This window comes from Python bivittatus, unplaced genomic scaffold (assembly GCF_059951505.1).
Source record: "Python bivittatus isolate LINGU-HERP-01145 unplaced genomic scaffold, Pbiv_v1 ctg000000_np1212, whole genome shotgun sequence".
Taxonomy (NCBI): domain Eukaryota; kingdom Metazoa; phylum Chordata; class Lepidosauria; order Squamata; family Pythonidae; genus Python; species Python bivittatus.
This window is the reverse complement of record NW_028277028.1, coordinates 4,466,365-4,488,201: the sequence shown is the minus strand read 5'-3', so window position 1 is coordinate 4,488,201 and position 21,837 is coordinate 4,466,365.

Below are 21,837 nucleotides of genomic sequence, written 5' to 3'. Positions count from 1 at the left end.
CTTATTTTAGAAATGTTATTCCTAATATTAGGCAGAATAAGAATACTCAAGACTAAAATAGAAAAAATTGAAGATCATGTAATTAATCTGTTTGCAAATGGTATTTTCACTTTTCTTAAAAATCCAGATGGTGATATATCTCAGTTGGAGTTTGAATTAAATTTAGGAGTAATTGCTGCAATGGATTGGCAAAAATTAAAATAACTCTCTTATTGCTGATATAATACAGAACTTAAGTCACAGCAATATTTTTCATCATCACTGATTAGTAGAATAGCTACAGTTTAAATAACTGTACTTTCTAAAATCTTGTTTTTGATTCAAACATTCCAAATTCAATTTTCTATTATTTGGCTGCGTATATAGCAAATATATTTTAAATTCATTTATACCTAAAATATTTAAAAAATAAGATTAGACAAATTATATAGAATAAACCAAAGCATGGTGGAGATATAGCAATACCAAATTTGAAATATCACTTTAATGCTTCTCAACTGAGAACACTTACATTATTAAGAGTTGAAACAATGTTCAATGGATATAGTTTGAGATAGCTCTGGATTGGCTGTTGGTTAGGGCGGTAACCTTCCTTGCTGACAATAAGAATGCATATCTACTGTCTCATATACATATTTAAAACTTACTTTAGAAGTTTGAAAAGGATGGAAACAATTTTTCACTCCCAGCCTTTCTCTTCTCCTATTCCTTGAACATTCTCTTTTTAAGTAGGAGGATAAATAGTACTTAATATATTTTGCAAAAGGATTGGTCACAAAATCAGCCTGGTTTAAAATATTCATTTAAAGTCTTTTTTTTTTTTTTTGGTAAAAGGTGTACATCTCATCACTTAAAATAATTAATACCATTAATTGAGTACAATGGTGTACATCTGCTTGTTTATATATTTGTATTTGTTAGATTTGAATCCCACCTTTTCTCCAGGAGTTCAGAATGGCTTAGATAGGGATTTCTATTCATTTTATCCCTACAACAGTAGCCCTGTGAGGTAGGTTGGGCTGAGAAAGTATGACTAGCCCAGTCATTCAGTGACTTGAATCTGGGTCCTCCCAGTCTTTGCCTAACACCTTAAACATTACTGGGCACTACAAAAGCTCCATCTCTTTAAACATGAGACCACATACTTCATTTAATAGTAATGGAAGTTATCATTGTTATATAAAATTCCAATATTAAGCATGACTCTGAAAGTCCTGGGGAAAATGATTTGGGATTTGGAGCTGATAAATTATGTTTTATTTAACATTTTAAAAGTGAGGTGAGCAATAAAAGGTTTTTAGTATTTTAATGAAAAGGTATATTACTTGTTTAAATAAATCCTAACCTGCTCTAGGGATTGAACAGCCAATAACTTCCCTAACAGTGAACTATGTGCAGATCATGGTCCTCTATGAGAGGAGGAGGAAACAAGTGACATTATGTACTCGTGACATCATTGCACATGTAACACAAATATAATCACATAATGGTATGACTTGTACTGGATGCCTAAGTAAGCTAGTATCTCATTTGTTTTTGACTTAGCATATTGTATGAACTCAATCATCATTGCTTGTTAATGTGATTTATGGCTTAGCAATTTGTGGGACTTCAGCCTAGAGTGGCTTATTCAACAACCTACAGTTAAGCAAACTTGTGTGAGATAATATATGAACTAGATCACAGTGAGAACGTTTCAAATTCTGGTTTCCTCAGAACAAAAATGGTGGCCATTCCAGGTTCAGGCACCACTAAGCCGCAGGCGAACTCAACTCCATTTAATGAGTCAAAATAAATAATATTTTTTTTAAAAAAACTGTTTAATGAGTCATTGTAAACCCTTTCCTGTGTCCATGTGTCTAGTTTTTACAAGTTTCAGAAAATGGAACCCCTTATTCTTGATGGTTGCATATTTGCACCTAGAATCCTGCGGCAAATCCATGTCAACATTCCAGATCAACAAGTACTTACCTTCATACTGATTCAGCAGCTGGGCTGTTTCTGCAAACTACTCCTTTTCTGTGCTAAATGCCTTACAGTATAATTCCCATTATATCATAATTCCCATCATCAAAATATACACAATAAAAGCTAGAAAGGGAGGCTGCCCCAGCTTGTTTACCCTATCATTTTTCAGTTCTCTGGCAATTATTGAGATGCATCTGTGAGTATATAGTATTATGATAAGCTTCAAAATTATCCTACGCTGTGCTGAAACAATGTAAGTGGAGTAGGAAGAGATAGATGCAGCCATCTTGGCTTCTCTATTTACTTATGCCAGCTTTTCTCTCTCTCTCTCTCTCTCTTTTACTTTTGTAGCTTTAGACTGGAAGTAAAAGCAACACACTTCTCATAGAAAGATCCTACCTATGGAAGGAGTGTGATACCTCAGTCCAAGAACCTTGTTGCTCTGCTGGTTTAGCTAAGATGACATAATAGGGTTAATACTGACTCAAGTCAAAAAATGATCATCATAAGTTCATAATAATTTTCAAATGCCAATTTAACTTGGCATTACTCCAACATGGGAATTTAGTAGCAAAACAATGTTATTCTCTATGTAGGTATTTAACTCATGGACAGGTTTGGATTATTAGCTTTTAGGTAAACTAGTCATCATTATACCCCTGATATTATTTGCTGGAATGATCTGATATCCTTCGATATGAGAACTAATCTAGGTAAAAAGGAAAGAAACAGCCTCAGTTGCTGAAACAGACATTGTTTCTACACAATTGTTCTTAAGAGTTACATTTCTAGTAACTTGAAGTAACTAGAAAAGGTAGGATGAGGATTCATGGCAAACTAGATGTCTCTGAGGGAGCATAGACGGCATTACAGTGAGATTGGCAGCTAGGTGGTGTTTTTTGGCCGGCCAAGTCTCTCCGGATAAAGGAGAGATTGTGAGATCACCCACTTGCACTCCAGACTGCTGCTGCTCGTGAGTAAACTGCAGGAATTGAGGTTTCTGCAGTTAGCTTGTTGGCTGAGCGGCCGGAAGTTGAGGGATTTTCACCAAGTTCACAGCCGCAATGTAGTTTAATGGACACAGTTCTGCCAAGCCTCATTTCTTAATCACTTTTGGAAATTGCTTATAAAATGCTTTTCAGCTATTAAGAACCTTTCGATCAACAAGTTTTATAATGTGCACTGGGTGAGTTTCCTTTAATCCTTAACAAAAGAAGTTTCAAAGATAAGTTTAAGGACATTAAAAAAAACCTTTTTTTGGAATAAACAGCAAAGGGGTCATTAGAACTTTGGTTTTGGAAAGTTATAAATGGACTAAGGGTCCAGATGGATTTTAAATAAGATTTTGAAATTAATTATAAGAATCCTTCCAGTGGGAAAATGCTGTTGTTTTGAATTCTTAAAAGAAAACATGACAGGTTGGGAATTTGAATGTTGGACACTAGAGGGAACGAGGAAAAACTAGAGATTACAATTAAAGGAGAAGAACACTTAAATTTGACTTACTAACACAGAATGGAGCAAAACATTTTAACACTGGACATATTGGAGGTTATTTGTGAGCAATGGATCCAGAAGTTAACCTTAAAAGTGTCTGCCATTATATATACTGCTCTTAACAGATGTTATGAAAGAGGAACAAGTTTTACCAGACAAGACTGAGCCTGATCTGAAAGTGGATTTAAAAATGACAAGCTACAAGAATGATATGGAAAAAGATGTTACACTTGATATACAAATGAAATGATGTCTTAATAATTAAAAGGGATATACAAATGGCAAACCAAAAGAGTTGACTTCAGTAACTTTCTTATATTGGATTTACAAAAGGGATCTGTTGCAATTCTGAAGGATTTTGTGAGAAGGGACAAAGAAAAAATGAAAAGAAAATAAGCTCTAAGACATTATTTGAAGGGATTAAAGACCAAGATCATTAAAAGTACAAGGAAGGAATATAAAGCTGGTTATTTGATCAAGGTTAAAATGGATATGTTGTTATCTCTGGTAACCCTTAATGGACTTTTGCTGATCAGGACTGAACGATGAGGCTTTAATTAATAGATAAGAGATGAACTATGGGAAGAAGAGATTGTTTGTTGTATTTTAAGAGAAAGCAATAAGTTAAAATTGTTTATACATGTTGTGATGAAGGGAGAAGTCACTTACTTCCTTATATATTTCTTTTCCTTTTCCTTTTCTTTGCTATATTTTTTCCTATTTTTTCCTGCACTTTCTATTTGTTCTTTTTCTTTTTTTCTTTTTGTATTTTGCATTACTTTTTATCTGTTTAACTATAATGTTTAATAAAATTATTATAAAAAAAGAAGTGGTGGGATGAGGCTTTTACCATCAGCCTAGGTCTCTCTGCTGAAGCTGGCAATGAAAACAAAGCAGCGTGATGGGAGAAGACTGAATAGAAGTATTTTAATACTAGTACCTTTGGGGAAAAACACCATGAGCTAGCCCTCAGAGCTGTCAAACAACTTGCTTGGCTTAAAAGATGTGTTTTGTTTTTATTGTAACTGTCTTCTTACATATTACATCATGGCAGTAAGAGTTTGCTATGAAAATGTGCTCGGTGGTTAGTCATTCACTATCCTGGTTCCCTAACAAGCAAGCATAATAAATTAAGAAATACAAGTTGGCTATTATTGTGAAATTCATAACGTGCTATTTTAAATACACACTTAAAATGCCTGGCATCAGAGTGGAGTAGAGTCCTGTGAGAGGAATATTGTATACACCTGGCTGTTGCTGGGAACAGAAGAAGAAAGGGAATGGAGGAATGATGAGAAAAGAGGTAGGAAACAAATGCTTAGGTGTAGGCCATAAACCTATTGAAGGGACCAATATCTAAAGTGGCAATGAAGCAATATCTAAATTGGCAATGTTAACTTCATAGCTTTAGAGCATGCGTGGAGTTCTCTATAGCCAAGCTTCAATACTAACAGCACTTAGAGAAATTGCAAGAGGAAGCAACTAACCACAGACGAGCTAGCTCAGATAATAGGGAAAACTCCTCCCGAAGAGACTAAGTCTGAGGCCTGATAAGGAAGGAGGACCCAGAACAAGGGTCTGCAGGGACTGACAAGGTATAAGAGTTAGGGGGAACTCCTTTAAATTAATGTAAACAAACAAGGGCGGGAAATAATGTATTCTGTTTAAGTTTCTTTGACTGGCTGTAAAACTCATCTTCATTATAATGTTAATAAGTTCCACCCTTTTAAAAATACTATAAAAGGCTGTGGTTTTGTCTCCAAGGGTGTGCCACCCTGCTCTCTCTTGGTGCATGGTGCGGGCACCCAGACTTTTGCTTGGCCAAATAAAATGCTCCTTAGAGAAGTCCCCGCGTGAAGTCTTTTATTTTGTGCTGCTGATTGATTTCAAGTTTTCTGGGTAGCCGTGAACCTTACACTATCAACAGAGTGAGATAGAACTTCCTGCACAGAATAACCAGTTCATAAATGTAGTTTGTCAGGGTGCCTTGAACTTCTTTTAATCCCTGGGAAACAGTGTTGAATCTCTGTATCCCATGTGGCATGTGCAGCTTTTTCAATTTGAACTGGACAGGGTGCTTCAGAGGGGATGTTGATGTGCTTGCTGAACCTGCTGGTGCCTATTTAAAGAAGCTACGTTCCCCCAATCCTACTGGCATCTTCTTAACTCAGATGTGTATTTTCCTGGGACTGCTATTCAAGCCCAGGAAAAGGTGCAGCTTCTTTAGGTACAAGTAAGATTGGAATCCAAGCAAATATACCACTTTCTTTGCTCAATATGAACTACCTGTTTCCCTGAGGATAGATGACTTCCCTACCAACAAAGCCTCCATGGGATATATAATTTGCCTAATGACTGAGGGAGCTGTAATATGAACAGTTGCCCTTCTTTGAGAACAACTCAGACTTGAACAACTACACTGATTTTGTGGCACGCCTGAAAGCTAACTTAGAGATCTGGTCAAACCAGTGACTGCCCACTCTGAAACCTGAAAGTGTTTGGTGCAGAAGTATGCTGCTAAGTTTGGGTAACTAGCCATTAAAACTGCATTGATACACAAGATCTGTGTCTATATTTTAGAGAAACTGCCCACTTTGTGCTTGAAGTATGACCCCCTCTGGCTTGTTAGGAAAGAAGGCGTTCCCAGCACCCATAGGCTGGAGCAATCAGAAATTAAGTGAGGTTCAGATATGCAGAGCTAAGTGCTTTACTCATTCTTTTTACCCTATAGGGCCAGATTGGTTTTGAAATACAGCTACAGGTCTTAGTATATTTTGGTGCCATGAACAATTTCACTGCTCCATCTTATGCAAATATGCTCTGCCCGCTGCATTACATGTTTCAGAAGTTTTGGGAATGCATATTGGTTGAAACCAGGATGACTTAACCTTTGATTCCCCTGGATGTAAGACTTGTAACTTGCAGTTCCTTGGATCCCAACCATTTGCCATCCCTCAACAAGTGCACTCTCCTACCTTGCCTGCCAAATATATGGGCTGTACTAATGTTTTTTTATGGGGGGGATATTGACCCTCGCCCATTCCATTAGATTCCCACAAACCAGTTCTACCCAATGTCAAATATAGAGTTGGTCTGCCTAAAATAATGTATTAGTGACAGCTTACTAAAAGATTTTATGCACCATCCTCTGCTACCAGTGCTCTTACCTTTTTTATTAAAAGGGATGGTTTCCTACATATAGTCCATGATTGTGGCTACTAGTTACTGTGTAACTATTGGGGATCATTATCTTTTCCCCTCATTTCTGAAAGTACACATTTTTACCAAATTGGACCCAGAGAAGTTTGTAATCTGATTTATATAAATTCATGAATATTTTAACTGTTTTGATTCTTGTTTTAGGAAGTGTCAATATACGGTAATACCCTTTGGATTGAGTAACAATGCATTGGACTTTCCAAAGAGTTATGAATCATATTTCCTATGATTTGGAGGCATTTTTATTGTGTATCTATATAATCTGCTGATTTATTTGGTGGATCCTACTACCACACTCTCAGGTCTGAACTGTTCTTCAGTGCTTTCATGACTACATGTTCTGTGCTAACCTAGAGAAATGTTCTTCTAGCGTACCTCAGTTTGATCATCTATTTCCTCAAAAGGAATTCAGATAGATTCCGCTAAGGAAGAATCCTTTTTCTGTTAGGAGCTCTCCTCCCTATGCGCTTTGTGCATACAACTTAGGGGAGGGGGCAATTTTTATTGCAAATTTATTTCAAATTTTGCTGCACAGATCACACAATAGATTAATCTTATAAGAGTCCTCTTTAAGTGGTATGCCAACACTCAAAAGGTATTTCTTTTCCAGCTGAAACAGGCATTCATCTTCAGTCCATCCTCCATCATCCCAATCCAACCTGATTTCACAGTGAGAATTGTGCTTCTACAATCCACCTCATAATCTGGGGACAGCTTCCTCCCCTGTGCAGTCCCTTCTGGCAAATTCTCCCAGCCAAAAGAAACATGTGGTTTAATCAGCATTTGGCCATCAAAGAAACTTTTCAGCATTGGTATCATTTCTTGAAAGGCACCTATAAAGGTCCAAATTTACCACAAGAATTTAGAACACTCAGAAACTTCTCCCAGGCTAACACAGGATATGGTCTTTTTTTTTTCTTGTTTGAATTTTAGAATCTCTTACATTCCTAGCTCACTGAATAGGCAGGCTGATGCTTTATCACATTAACCAGAATATTTCTTACATATGAATCTCCTCCACTCTGTGCCTGGAATACTCTGCTCTCATCTCTGACATCTGGCATATCCTGTGAGACTCTAGGGACAGGAAGCGAGATTCCTTAACTAATCAAATCTGTGCTTAGCAAGAGCAGGACTCAGGTTTGGAGGTTCATATGGATTATTTCATGGGACCCCTTTGTGTTCTTCTTCCTCCTTTTGGGGGAATGGGGAAACTGTACCATAACAGTGTGGATGCTAGGAGTAGAAGCACATTACTACATCCACACCTGGTAAAAGCATGTTGAAGTTCATGTTGGAGAAGAGCATCTAACTAGTGTTTTTGGCCAGACAGAACAAGTCCCACTGGTTAGCCCAAGGATATAAATAAAAGATATTAAGTAAACTATGGTGGTAGATATAATCCCCAAATTAGCCTGCAATTTGGTAATTGGAATTGATTTTCCTATCTGTGAGAATTGGCTTGGAAAGGAGTCACAGAGAAGGCTAGATTAGTGGCAGTGGAGAGAAAAGAGGAGGCAGCTAAAATTTTAGGGGGAAAAGGGAAGGCATGCAGACAGATCAATGGGAAGAAGTCTCATGGAAAAGAAAGCTCAGAGAGGAAAAAAGAAGAAAAAACTGAAGCTGAAAAAAAGTTGGAACCACCAGTGAGTGAGATTTTTTCCTCAGCCCTGGTTGACAATTGGGTAGTATTAAACAGAAATAAAGACAGCCATCTGCAGAGCTGAAGCTGCACTGAGTAGAACAGGCAGGATAGGGAGACAGCAGCTGAGAAAATTGGAGCTTGGATAGTTGTTTTGCCCCCTGGCCAAAAACCTGCATCTATTTGCATTTGGTCTGGTCATTATTTTGGAGCAATGGAAAAAATCCTGAGATAAAGAACGTCAAAGCTTCTTATAAAAAATAGTGTTCAGGCTTTTTGGATTGCTATGATATTGGCTCATTATTGCTAAGGCGAGCATTATGATCCCTTGTAGAATGTTCAAATGTCTAGCAGTCATTCTTCAAGCATCCAGCAGCTGTATTGTCCACAAAAAGTTCATTGTACAAAACATTTCAAAGTCTGCTGCAGCCATAATTACCTTCCATCAAAATAATGGTGCTTTTTTCATTCCAGAAGCTATAAAACTTTATTTGGCCAGAGTAATCCCCCAATTACTATATGGAGCCCAACCAGGATTCCACCACAACTCTGCCTTTTTAAAGATAGTTCAATCAATTTTTTTGTGGAAAATATTTCAAGTCCCCTGAAATGTCTCAAATGCAGCTTTGCAAAAGGAGGCCAGGCTACTAAAAATAAAGACAACCATAAGCTGAGCCTTCCTCTTATTTGGTCTTTAAAAAAGGTTCTACCCAGCTGGACAGATTCCCCTCACATTGGGCAATAACTCCATCATACACTGGAGAGCAATGATGGAGAAAGCACTTCCCTCACTAGGTGTACCTTGGAAAGGCCTTTATATGCCAACCTGTCACCAGGTAGCCAAAACAATAAGTTTCCATATATTGGACACAGAATGGCAAACTAATTCTGCTTTCCTACCCTAGTATCTCTCTTTAAGCAGCTCTGCTCCTTAAACCAGTGAACCATTTAGATATAACAATATCTAAATTTAGAAGCTTTTTACTCTGGCTGACTGTGACACTTGCCTCAGCCTTCCCAACTCAGGACTTGTCCAGACTTCCACATCTGTAGTCGTTGTTGTTGTTGATGGTGATATTCTTACTATGGGGGATGGGCAGCCCAGGAGAAGGCTTTGGAGGAACCAGGGCCAGTTTTATGCTAAGGCCCAGTAGGCGCTGGCCTAAGGTGCCAAAGTTTAGAGGGTACCAACACTGCCTCCCCTTCTAATCTTTCTAAAAATGCAAATCTTCACGTCGGCAGGAAGTGGTACCATCACTCAATGTGGCCTAGAGGTGTTGTATACCCTTGAGCCAGCACTGGGGGGAACTTAGTAAAGAGTATGAGTATATTTGAATCTGTTGGTTTTTGACCAGGGGATCTATGTTGAAGTCCTCATTTGAGCATGGTCTTCACTTGGTGGCTCTGACTCAGTCGCTCTCTCTTAACGCAGTCTCCCTCACAGAGTTATTATAGAGGTAGGGTGGAATGTAAATGCATAAATAAATACCCTTTGCACAGCACCATAACTATAATAGCCTCTTCACCAGAAAGCCCTCTTTTTAGAAAATTCAAATATTCCTAAGGATGCCCAAAGCACTGTTAACAATATTCTTTTATGTCGATAGTGAATGTATAGGCTTCAAACTTCCATTTCACTTTCACTGACAGACAGACAGACAGCAGCCAGTTGGTATCTGAGCTTCAATCCATATTCAGGGGGAGAAATATATCCTCTGTCACATAGGGAGGACAGAATTTGACATGTAGGCACAGTCAGATGACTTGATTCCCACCCCCACCCCACCCCACAGATAGCAAAAAGCTTTGTTCTCTTAAAAACTAGAGCAGAACTCTAGGGAAATAGAGCAAGAAGCTGCTTGTGTGAGATGGGCAGCTATATAAGTATGCTAGATAGACAGACAGACAGACAGACAAAGTTGCTATCCCTGGGCTGGGAGGAAAAAGGTAAGGCATGCCATCTCCCTAACAGCTCTGAGGAACAGCTGGAATTACCCCAAAAAAGCTGGGGGAGGGTCAGGGAAAAGAAGACTTTTGCTTTCAGAGAATTCTTTTTAGGAAGAAAAGATAAGTAACCACGTTTAGCTAGGACATAGCATTAGAATTTTGATCTGTATTTGTGTGTGCTAGTTAAGTCTTATTATCTCTTGTTCTTATTTCTCTGCATAAGTAGGGCATTCTGTGTAATATCTCTCTGGGGTCAAGAATATTTATTTTGCTTTTTATTAGCTTTTGTGAGTGGAAATCTAATGTGGAAGCAGAGGGCCTCTCCAAGCTCATTAATTATAGGAGACCAGCGTCATCCGGTGGTCTGCTGAATACATGTATTTTTGTAGATTGGGTTTTATAAATAACATCTTTTGGTTTCTTTTTTTAAAATAAAATGTGGTTTATCTCCATTTACAGTTTGCTCATTTTCTTCCTCTTTCAGATACCCCACTGAGGCACATGGCTTTTTGCCTCCCTTCTATTCCACATTCTCCAGAGACCAGATAGGTGCAGCTGAGGCTTTATGGCGTATAGCCTTGGGGGGGGGGGATTTATTAATGGATACACTTACACACTTTCAACAGAGATACAGGAGTTTAGGATCTTACACAGCAATGAAATGTTCAATGGAATACACAGCACGCAAAGAGTCTCTATTAATCTACAAACCCTTTATTCATTATAATTGCATAAGCATTACATGCACAGGCACGTGCTTATTCAGACTCACCTGCCCTGCTACGGCCTGGCAGAGGGATGTACAGGGACTGGGGAAGACAGGAACACTCTGTATGTGACAGTTATGTGCATGAAAAGGGCTTCTCTGACAGAGATGTGTAAGCTCGTCCGTTTATTTTTTGCTAGCGGTATTTGTCACACAATCTTTTCCATGTCACCTTAGTCTTTGTGGACCTGTTAGTTGCTGGGACACACGTGACTTGCTGCATCGCAGTTAACTGTTAACTTTCTTATAGCTGGCTGCTGTCCTCCAGCTCTTATCAGAGGCTAGTGGATTGCTTCCCTGTGATCTGTTGCAGGGCAATTTTTACCTCTGGGAACTGATATCCAGACGTGGTCTGGTTGCTTCCTTGCATTTCACCCTCCTTTGCATGTCTGCATTCTTCCTCAGGTTCAAATTCTGTTCATGTATTTCTCACAATATTTTCTTTCTTGCAACATCGCTTGCAAGATTGCTTTACTCTGAAGGCAGGAGGAGCTGAAACTTCTAGTTGCATGTCTCAATGCTACAGGGTGAGGAACTATAGAAACAATTTCATTTTCTATTTTTTATTTTTAACCTTCAATATGCCAGAAGGGCAATACAGCCTGTGGGAGCGCCCGCTGTCTGTCTGTCTGTCTCTCTCTCTCTCTCTCTCTCACACACACACACACACTGGGATTAGGAGGAGGATGCCACAAGAGGAAGCTGCCGTAGGTGGTAGCTGCCGTAACTTCTAAGCAGCTAGTTTTTCACCAGTACTAGTTCACTTGTGGAATTCCCTTCACTTGGCTAACTGTATCCTAATGAGAAATCACCTTTTGGGGACTTATTAACAACTTTACAGTAAAAAAAACAAAAGAGCACCGAATAAGCTGGAAAGGTGTTCAAGGATGTTCAAACCCTTCTACCTGTCCTACTCACAGTTTTCTTATTTTGTATCTATAAAACTGCACATGAATAATAAGCATGCATTTAAATTTGTAGAAAGATGTCAAATTTAACTTTGTACCAAGTAGAGGTTGGTCAGCTTCTGTTCATGTTTGTCTGGATTAAGTTGACCAGGATATCTAAAGTTTGCATGCAGCTAGATATCTGGGTCCAAGCTGTTTGGAGTTTTTAGAACATAATTAGAACTGTGCAGAAATTTGGAGCCAGTGCAGTTGTTGGATCATGAGAGTTGTCTGCTCCCCATAGCTCAGTGTTGTCCAACCTTGGCCACTTTAAGATGAGTGGACTTCAACTCCCAGAATTCCCCAGCCAGCATGGCTGGCTGGGGAATTCTGGGAGTTGAAGTCCACTCATCTTAAAGTGGCCAAGGTTGGACAACACTGGCATAGCTGGTCCCAGTCAATAGTCTGGCTGCAATCCTCCCCTCCCCTTCATTATTCACTATATTTAATCACAGCAGTAAAAGGAAGGATGAATCTTAGAACTGATGCCTCCAGGGGAAATTTTATTTTCTGAAATGTTAGAACTAATAAATTCAGCTGCTTATGAAGCCTGAAGATAGTTGCATAGATATTGAAGGTAGATACTGGGTTCTGGACAAAAGTCTGGCAATTCTACCATTCTGTTCATGTTCAAAAAAACATTATCAGTTCCCCGTAAGAAACAAATGGTCAACTGCAGCATAAGGTCAAAGAAAAAAACCACATGCATACTAAAATTTAGCTCTTGCTCTTCTGATGGAGTTTTAGCTCAAGACAGCAGAGACAATGCTCAGCTTCATAGAAGTAATTTGATTACCAACATGAAATGTCAAAACAGATAAGCAGAAAATCTGCTCATGAAAGTTCTGTAGCAATCGCAATCATCTCTAGCAGAGTTTCTCAACCCTGGCAACTTTAAGACATGTGTTGCCAAGGTTGAGAAACACTGATCTACAGCACAGGATGTAACACTGATAACTGCTGCAGGAATTTCCAGGACAAAGACATACTCATGGCTTTCTAGCATTTATTATTGTGATCCAGCTACATTTTAATTCTGCTGCATTTTTTTCTATACAGTAGCATGCAAAAACGAAATCTTTCCCAGTTCAACAGCAGATAATAGTCATAAGGTGCATGTGAAAGCTATGGCGTGTGCCTCCAAGACCACTTTTTCATTTAAAATCTATCAGAATGGTTTATAAAAGGAACTGGTTTTATTTACAAAAGAAAATAAAACAGATTAAATAGCAGGTGGAAGTAGCAGAAAGGTTTTAAATATATTTGAAAAATCATGGAAGAAAACAGGAGAAAAGGATGACTGTAATTCCACTGACATGTAAAAGTCAGTAAAGTGGTGCCCAATCACCTTAAGAAAGAGTGTCGTAAGTGTGGCATCTTTCATAGGCAACTATTTTAATAATAGTTTCAAATAAAATAATTGTGTTGGGTTTTGAATGTTCCTAATGAAGGGACACTACTGAGGTTCTTTGACCAGTAGGTGGCAGTCAAAATTTATCATGAGACCCAGAGAAGCAAATACAGATTTAATTTGTATATATATTACATAACCCTACAAAATCAGTATGATGAAAAACTAATCTCTGGCATGCAATTATTTTAAAATGCAGAAAATTGGGATGTTAATTGGTAATCTGTGGGTTTGTTTTACAAGTAGTACATATGAAGGGGCATTTAAAAGAAACTAATGCTGGCAGACTTTAAAAAAAAAAAAAGCTAAATCCATTACAGTATGTTAAAATCAGAACCATGGCATTATCTACTTTGATACTACACTACTTCTGTGTTATATGTATAACATTATATTTATGACAATGGTTCCTAATAACTTTGAAAGGACCCTGTCCATCTGAAGAGCGCTCTCTTGGTTCCTTGATTTACCAGGAACAATAAATCAGATTTGGGAGATGGCATGAACCCAGAAAGTAAGAGCAAACCTTCAAACTTTCTCTGTGGGATAATACAGGCACTGAAGAAATAATACAGCGATGTTCAAAAGAATTGTTCTGCATGGTGCAGGCTTTTCTCAGCTTGGCTCACAAGGATAGACTGTCAATCAACAGTAGCTTCTTACTAAACATGTGAAAATAAAATTGCTCATATCCTGCAGTTCAGAAAATAAATTTAGTGTCAAATCCTATAAATAATTTCTAGTTTCTGCAATTTGAAAGCATGGTTGGAGGAAACTGATTATTAGTCAGACCCCAGCACAAGGTACCTTTCAACATTGTGCAGGACCTAGCTACCTTGAAGGAGGCAATGGCAAACTATTCATAGGTATCCTCAGGAGGGGGTGGAGGGGGGGCTAAATGACAAAGCATGCATTGCAATTCAAACTCCATTCTTATGTACTCATGTGCAACAAGGCAATGCAAATACAAATGGGTGGAAGTTGTGTTATGGTCATGACACATGTTTTATTATTTTGGCAGGAATGGATACCTATGAAACCACTTTGATATTTTTTCTGAGAAAACTAGTTGCATGCATCCATGGAGTCGCTAGAAGATTTTGCCTTTACCTGTAATCACTTTGATATAGGCAGCTACGTAGCTGCTTTTAAACTCTGCAGTTGCACAACTGTCTGTTTTGAGGTGGATGCTTTATGGAAACCTCCTGTAATTTCTAAAAATTTAAACAATTGCTAAATAGTAGTAAACTTCCATTTCCTAATTATTGATTAGTCACAACATCAGACACCCTTGGATTGATTAACCAGATCAATTTCATGAAACTGGGAAAATAAGAGAAGCAACGTGATATTGTTTTCAGAATCATCATGTACAATAGATTGGTAGATTGTTTGGATTAAGAGTAGTGTTTTACAGAAGAACCAAGTTCTATTTATCTCCCAGTTAATCAAGACCTATGTAAAAGCATTGAGTGAAATCACTTAGAGACTGAAGTAAGGTGCCATGGTCAAGCAGTTGCGGAATCAATATTTGGAAGAAACAACAGATTTTATGAACCCCAATAACTGAAGTTCAGCATGGACAAGATGGAGTTTTGATGGTTGTTGAGTCATCCTGCTCTACATGGGATTCATTGCTCTCACAGATAAGGGATGCAGGTAATGAATGCTCATAGAAGTCATTATGCTACCGGAAGTTACAAACCATATTTGTAGTATTAAGTGCCTTCCATCACTTTAGGCTGATGTGACAATTTGAAACCTCTTCTGAACAGAGATATTTTGGCCATGGTGATTCATGCTGTGGTAATCTCCAGTTTAGACAACTATAGCATATCTGTAGTATATTTCAGAATTTCTATTTATTTAGAATTAATAGAAGTGGAATTAAATATAGCAACAACATCTCATTTGTTCTCAAACAATTATATTTGCCATCCATTGCTAACACAGTCTGATGTGCTGCTGCTAATCTTGAAGCTCCTCAGTGGCATGGAATCCAAGTATTTGAAGACCACCTATTACTACATAAAGTTGTCTGACCATGATGTTCTTCATCTGAGGCTATTCTGAGTCCCCTGCCTCAAGCAAAGGGTACATCTGGTGATGGGAGAAAGGACTTTTCAGCATGATGTCCCATAAAATATTTTTCTATTTGTCCAGGGCAGTCTGACCATTGTTTTTTTAGCTGATTTTTATTTTGTATTTTATTGTTTCTGTGACTGAAAGCTGTACTTTATTTTTGCTGTACTTGTGATATTGTGAGCTATTCAATAAGTTTGCTAGCTGGAAAATTCATAAACATTAAATAGATGAATAATGAAGAAATAATATGTGGATTATTCTCAAACAAATTGTCAAATTTGCAACATTTGCTTAGTGTGACAAAAGAGAGGAGATACCAGCAAAGCAGGGAGTCAGTAACTTGTGACATCTCCTACAGCCAAATTTATCTCATAAAATACATGTTCAGGCTTTGATGGGTATTTAGCAATCCCTTTCTGTATAGCATAAGAGAAGATGTAAAAAGAGATTAATTCCGCCTCTGTTAAGATGGTCAGTGGCTTCTCCTAGCTTTTGAGATGCGTTCAATGCCATGAGCCCCAAATTGTGTAATTAGTGAAGAGAACTGAGGGGCAAAAGTTACCAACACTTAGTGGTACAGCATGTGGTGTGCATGAGAAAATCCTGAAGTCATTGACCCAGTTCTTTTAGTAACTTAAATGAACTCCCCACCCCAAAGTGCATGGTACCAAGACTCGCCAAGCATGTTAACATCACATAAGGAGATTTGTAGCAATGCTTTTCTGCTGGCAGACAAATATAGAAACAATCAGAAATTGATGCCCTTTTATGACAATCAAAACTAACTGCCAGAGTTTCAGGGCTAAGAAAATCTCTCCCTGAGACCTGAGAGACAGCTTGCAGGCAGTCAGCACACCCAGGAGACCAGATGGACCAGTGACAGGAACATTCATCTATTCACAAACTGTAGCAAGACTTGAAACCCTCTAGAGCAGTGTTTCTCAGACTTAGCAACTTTAAGTTGTGTGGACTTCAACTCCCAGAATTCCCCAGCCAGCTCTAGAGCTATACTGAGTTTCTTTCTGCTGGGACTTCTCCAACAGCCTACCGTAGTTTGCCAAGGGAAGCTCTTGAAGTGCTACATGAAGTGCAGAAGAGCCTACTGTACTGCTTGGGTTTCTGCTTTGATCTTTCATCTACAGTGCCTTATTTATTTTTATTACAAAGTGTCTTTATGCCACTGCAATCAAAAATTAATCTAAGCGGCTTACACAAGTGATATAAAACAAATTATTTGGCACGTATTAAGAAATATCACAACTATCATATCGCGCTAACCATGACATCATGAGCAGTCCACATACATCCTAGGTCAGTGTTTCTCAACCCTGGCAACTTGAAGATGTGTGGACTTCAACTCCCAGAATTCCCCAGCCAGCAAGACTAGGTATAGGCATTCTCCATATTCATCCTCAACTGCCTGCTTAAATAGCCAGGTTTTTACTAATCTTCTGGCTATTTACAGTGAACATGCTTATCTTATTTCTGGGGAAACTAAGAGAAAGCTGGCAGAGAAAGCTCACAAGGGTGAGGACTCTTAGCATAGCATCCTTCACAGCCTGCTTTGGCCAGCAGATCCTATTTAGACTAAGCAGCCCCACAGATAACCAGATGCCAAACCTTGTAGGAGTCTAATAAGTTATTACTACTACCTTGAGTTGTACCCAGAAACAAATTGCTAGCAGCTCCCAAATGCTGGTGCTATATAACAATATTGGGCAGCTACTATAGTACACAGACTGCTGCATTCTGCATTTTTTTTAAAAGATGTTATTTGCAAGTCATAATGCAGTAGCATTTTAAAAATTACACATAGCCCATGTGTATTTCTTCTCTGCTGCTGAACGTGCTGCACAGACAATTTATAGTGCTTCCTAGCCATTGCTGTTATGATATAAAGCCTGTCTGCATTTGTGATTTAATGCCATAGAGATGGGTGAGAAACATTATAAATTGCCATTGCAGTAATCCTTATGTTTATTGTTGTTTTCTCGTGCGCTCAAAATCTAGACACTCTACTCTTGACTACGGAGCTCATCTGTAAATAGAAAAGGGGAGCTGCATCTACTATTTCACCCTCTTACACTACTCACTCAACAACCCCTCCCACATACACACCTTGACAAGTGCAGGGGTCTGCTCAGGAAATTTTACTTGTCAATAGCTGCTTGCATATCAAGGATCCGTGGAATTTGGACACATGCCTCGGAGTAAGGCCCATTTAATTCTGCGGGACTTCTGAAGACATGCATAGAATTGTGCCCTAGGCTGTGCAAGTGAGCAATATGTGAGATTCTAGCCTATGTTAGCACTTAGAATATGAAAGTCTAAACATGTTATTGCTGTAAAATTTTGTTACACCATTAAATGTGTAAGTGCCCTCATTTTAAGCTTAATATTTATGCATCCGTTTTCCATCAGTCTTTCAGCAGCAATCCTTTGCCTTTGCACATTGTTGACACTGAGCACAACAGCAAGGCCAACTTGCTGTTTCTACACCTTGAGGCCCTCTTAGATCTTAACTCATCTTTCAACATATTTTTTAAAAACAAGGTGGAGCAGCGTGCACAGCACAGCTTCTGGAATTCTTTCCCACCCTTTTACCAGTGGTGGCTATAGGAACCATCTGTATTTTCTTCTGTGCACCAAAATAATGTGTTGCATCTGTGTGTATGTTTCTGCTCTCCTCTTGTGTTACATCTATGGGTGTTATGGGCAGACTGCATATGCTCTGCAGCATGTAACCAGAAGAGGGGGGGGATAGGATGGAGCAGTCCAATTAACTGCATCTCTCCAGGGATATTTTGGGGAGGCTTTTCTCTGCAGCTCCTGACCAGATCTGACCCATGTTTAATTTGATCTTCTTTCTTTGGTTGGCTTCTCCCCACACACCAAAGTTGGGCTAGTTCTCCTTGTTCTCTGAGAGTTATCCTGCTGACTGACAGAGGGACAGAATCCCGGAGTTCCTGAGACCCTTTATATATCATCATCATATTTATTACGGTCACAGACCAGAATTACAAATAAAAAACATTGGAAAATTCATTAAAATGTATTAAAATGCATTAAAAATAAAATAAAACATGACAATATATTTACAGATTGGTGGGATCATCAATGGGCAGTCAAAAGCTGCCTAATTTTACAAACAGTATAACAAAATTTAGCTGCGTTCAAGGAAACTAAATCATTCTGATCAGATAGCAACAACTGCACGTAAAAAGATTAAGAATTTCCAGGATATTTTACCAGATGAGGAGCTATTAAATGGGTCCATGAGTCCTTATAAAAAATACAGTATAACAGGACGTGTGCTGTAGTTTCAATAGCCCCTTGTCCACAGGGGCACAATCTCAGCTCATATGGGACTTTTTTGTATCAGCCCTCCAAAACTGCTGTAGGAAGAGCATTACAACGTGCTAGAGTTAGTGCCCTCCAGAATGTGGAAATGGTTATGTAATTTAGATATCTTGCTGGCTTATAAGAAAAGGCTTGACTGCTCAAAAAACCATTCTGCCTTTATATAGTTTCTTTCCAATATTCCTTTGGGTTAGATCAGTGTTTCTCAACCTCAGCAACGTTAAGATGCATGGACTTCAACTCCCAGAATTCCCCAGCCAGTGCTGGCTGGAGAATTCTGGGAGTTGAAGTCCATGCATCTTAACGTTGCTGAGGTTGAGAAACACTGGGTTACAAAAAATAAAAAAGTGCTTTCATCCTGAAACGTCCTTGGTTTTCAAAAATGAAACTCAAGGAACTCATATGATTCAACTATACGGGTAGCGGCAAGATTCATGCTGGCTATTTTATACTATTTATTCTATTTTATATTCTTGTGGTACAATGTTGTCTAACCCATCTATGTAATGTACCAGGTCCAATATTGAGGTATTATATAGGCTCTTTGCTTTCATAATATCTAGATGAAAGTGAGCTACTGAATTATACATCTCTCCCTCGCGACATTGGGAGATGCTGTGGAAGTCATGACCTAGTCTCTGGAGGCTGTCAGGGTCTGGCTGAGGAAAAACAAACTCACATTCAACCCAAACAAGACAGAGTGGCTGTTGATTTGGTGACCATCTGATTCCTGGATTGTACCATCTTTGATTCTTGATAGGGTAAAAACAGCAGTGTCACAATCTCGGAATCCTGGATACACAGTTCCTGCTCAAGGAGCAGATGGAGATCATGGCCAGAAAGGCTTTTGCAGAATTTTGCTAGTGCATCAGCTGTGGCCTTACCTGTAATAGGATGTACTGAAGAGGGTCACTCATGCCCTTGTCATCTCTAGATTAGACTACTGTACTGCCTTTAAAGACAACTCAGAAACTTCAGCTAGTCCAGAACGTGGCAGCATACAGGGTCAGTGGTCAGTCACAATACTGCCACATTGCATTTCTGCTGTGGGAGCCACACTGGTTACCAGTGGGTTTGGTCATCTTGTGCTTGGATTATGGCAATGTTCTCCATACGGGGCTGCCCTTGAAGATCATTCAGAAGCAGCAGCTGGTCCAGCATGTAGCAGCACAGGCAGTTGCTAGACATGCCTTGATATGCTCATGTAATACTTCTACTCTGAGAACTGCACTGGTTACCAGTAGGCTCCTGGGTGCAATTCACCTACTGTATAGGAACCCTTCATGGCATAGGGTCTGGTTACTTGAGGGCCACCTGTCTTCCATAGGTGCTACCTATCCCGTATGATCCAGCAGAATCAGCATGCTCTGGGTCCCATCAATCAAGCAATGCCAGCTGATGGGACCCAAGACCGCCCACCCTCTTGAATGGCATCTCCCCCAGAGATCTGTACAGTCCCGACCCTGATCTTATTAAAATGAACCTTTAAGCCTAATTCTTTTCCCAGGTCTTTGACTAGAATGGGCTGCGGGGCCCTCGTGGGTTGTCTGATTTGTGAAACGGTGTTTTCTCTGGACATTCTTTTTGTTTTGCATAGTGTGGATTATTTTCAATGTTGTATATTGTGTGATGCCCAGAGTTGTAATGGAGCTGGGCAGCTCTTAAGTTTAATAAAATTTAATATAAATAAAAATTAAATTAAATGTTATGTTTCTGAGTGCAATTCAAGGTGCTGGTTACTACCTACGAAGTCCTATATGGTTCAGGGCCTAGGTCTCTTAGGAGCCACTTTTCCTCAACAGTTTCTGCCTGTTTTTCTCAATCAACTCAGAAGTGTCCCACCTACCAGGAGGAATGGTAGAGGTTCTCTGCAGGAGCTCCCCTCCTTTGGAACATTACTCTCAGTATTAATTTAAGCTTAATTGGAATAACATTTTAACACACACGCACCCCTGACTTACGGTTGGCCACTACCCTGTTGGCCTTCAGGAACAGAATAAAGAACCTGGATTTTTCTCCAGGATCACTGGAGTCCCCATCCTGAGAAGGGTAGGAATGTGAGTCCCTGGCTGTCTCTTAATGTCCAGTTAGATTTTAATTGGAATTGTTTATCTTGTTCTGTTTTTGGTTTATTGTACACCACCCAGAATTGCAATGTTTGAGTTGGACAGCCATATAAATTCTATAAATACACAAATAAATGTTATATTGCCTTGTATTGCATTATATTTAAGTTTTGTAAGCCGCCTAGCATCTTTCTGGTTTCATTAGTTGGTAAATAAATAGATAAGGCAAGACTTCAGCCTACAGCCTGGCCCACATGAAACACACTATTTTTGCAGCATTTCCTTTCAAGCAACAGCTAAGCTGAAAGTTACTCAGTTGCTGACTTTTCCCAATGTCCAATATGTTGTGGGGACACAGGATTGCAATGTGAATTCCACACCGACACAAGCCTGTGTGCAGAAAGGCCAAAGGAGCAGTTTTCAAAAGTAAGAGAATCTTATTTTTCTAATGGGTCCTAATCCAAAGCACCCTCAAAGTAAAAAAAAAAAAAAAAAAAAGTTTTTAAGGTGGCACTGAGGTATTCCTACTTACTCCAGAGTAATACTGTATGACAACACTCTGGGATCCATGTTTTACAAGTCTGGATATTAGTTATAATTTGTAAACTGTCTAATGGGAAGACACTGTTTTTTTTTTCAGCTGCAATACAAATTTGTTCCATATTATAGAAATTTGGAGCAAGCAATGCTGCACATAGAATCAACCCCACTTTCGGCAGAGTCAGAAACCTGTTGCAGAGATCATTTGCAAGCTGAATCTTGCAAATTGGGGACAAAGTTCTTTGGTATCATATTACAAATGCTGAGGTGCTATTTTGATTTGTGTGTAGGCTTAATAAACTATATTTAATGTATTAAATTTAATTCATTCAATTATTTATAAGGATGAAAAGTTGGGACAACTCATGATTCGTTTTTCAAAAGTATTT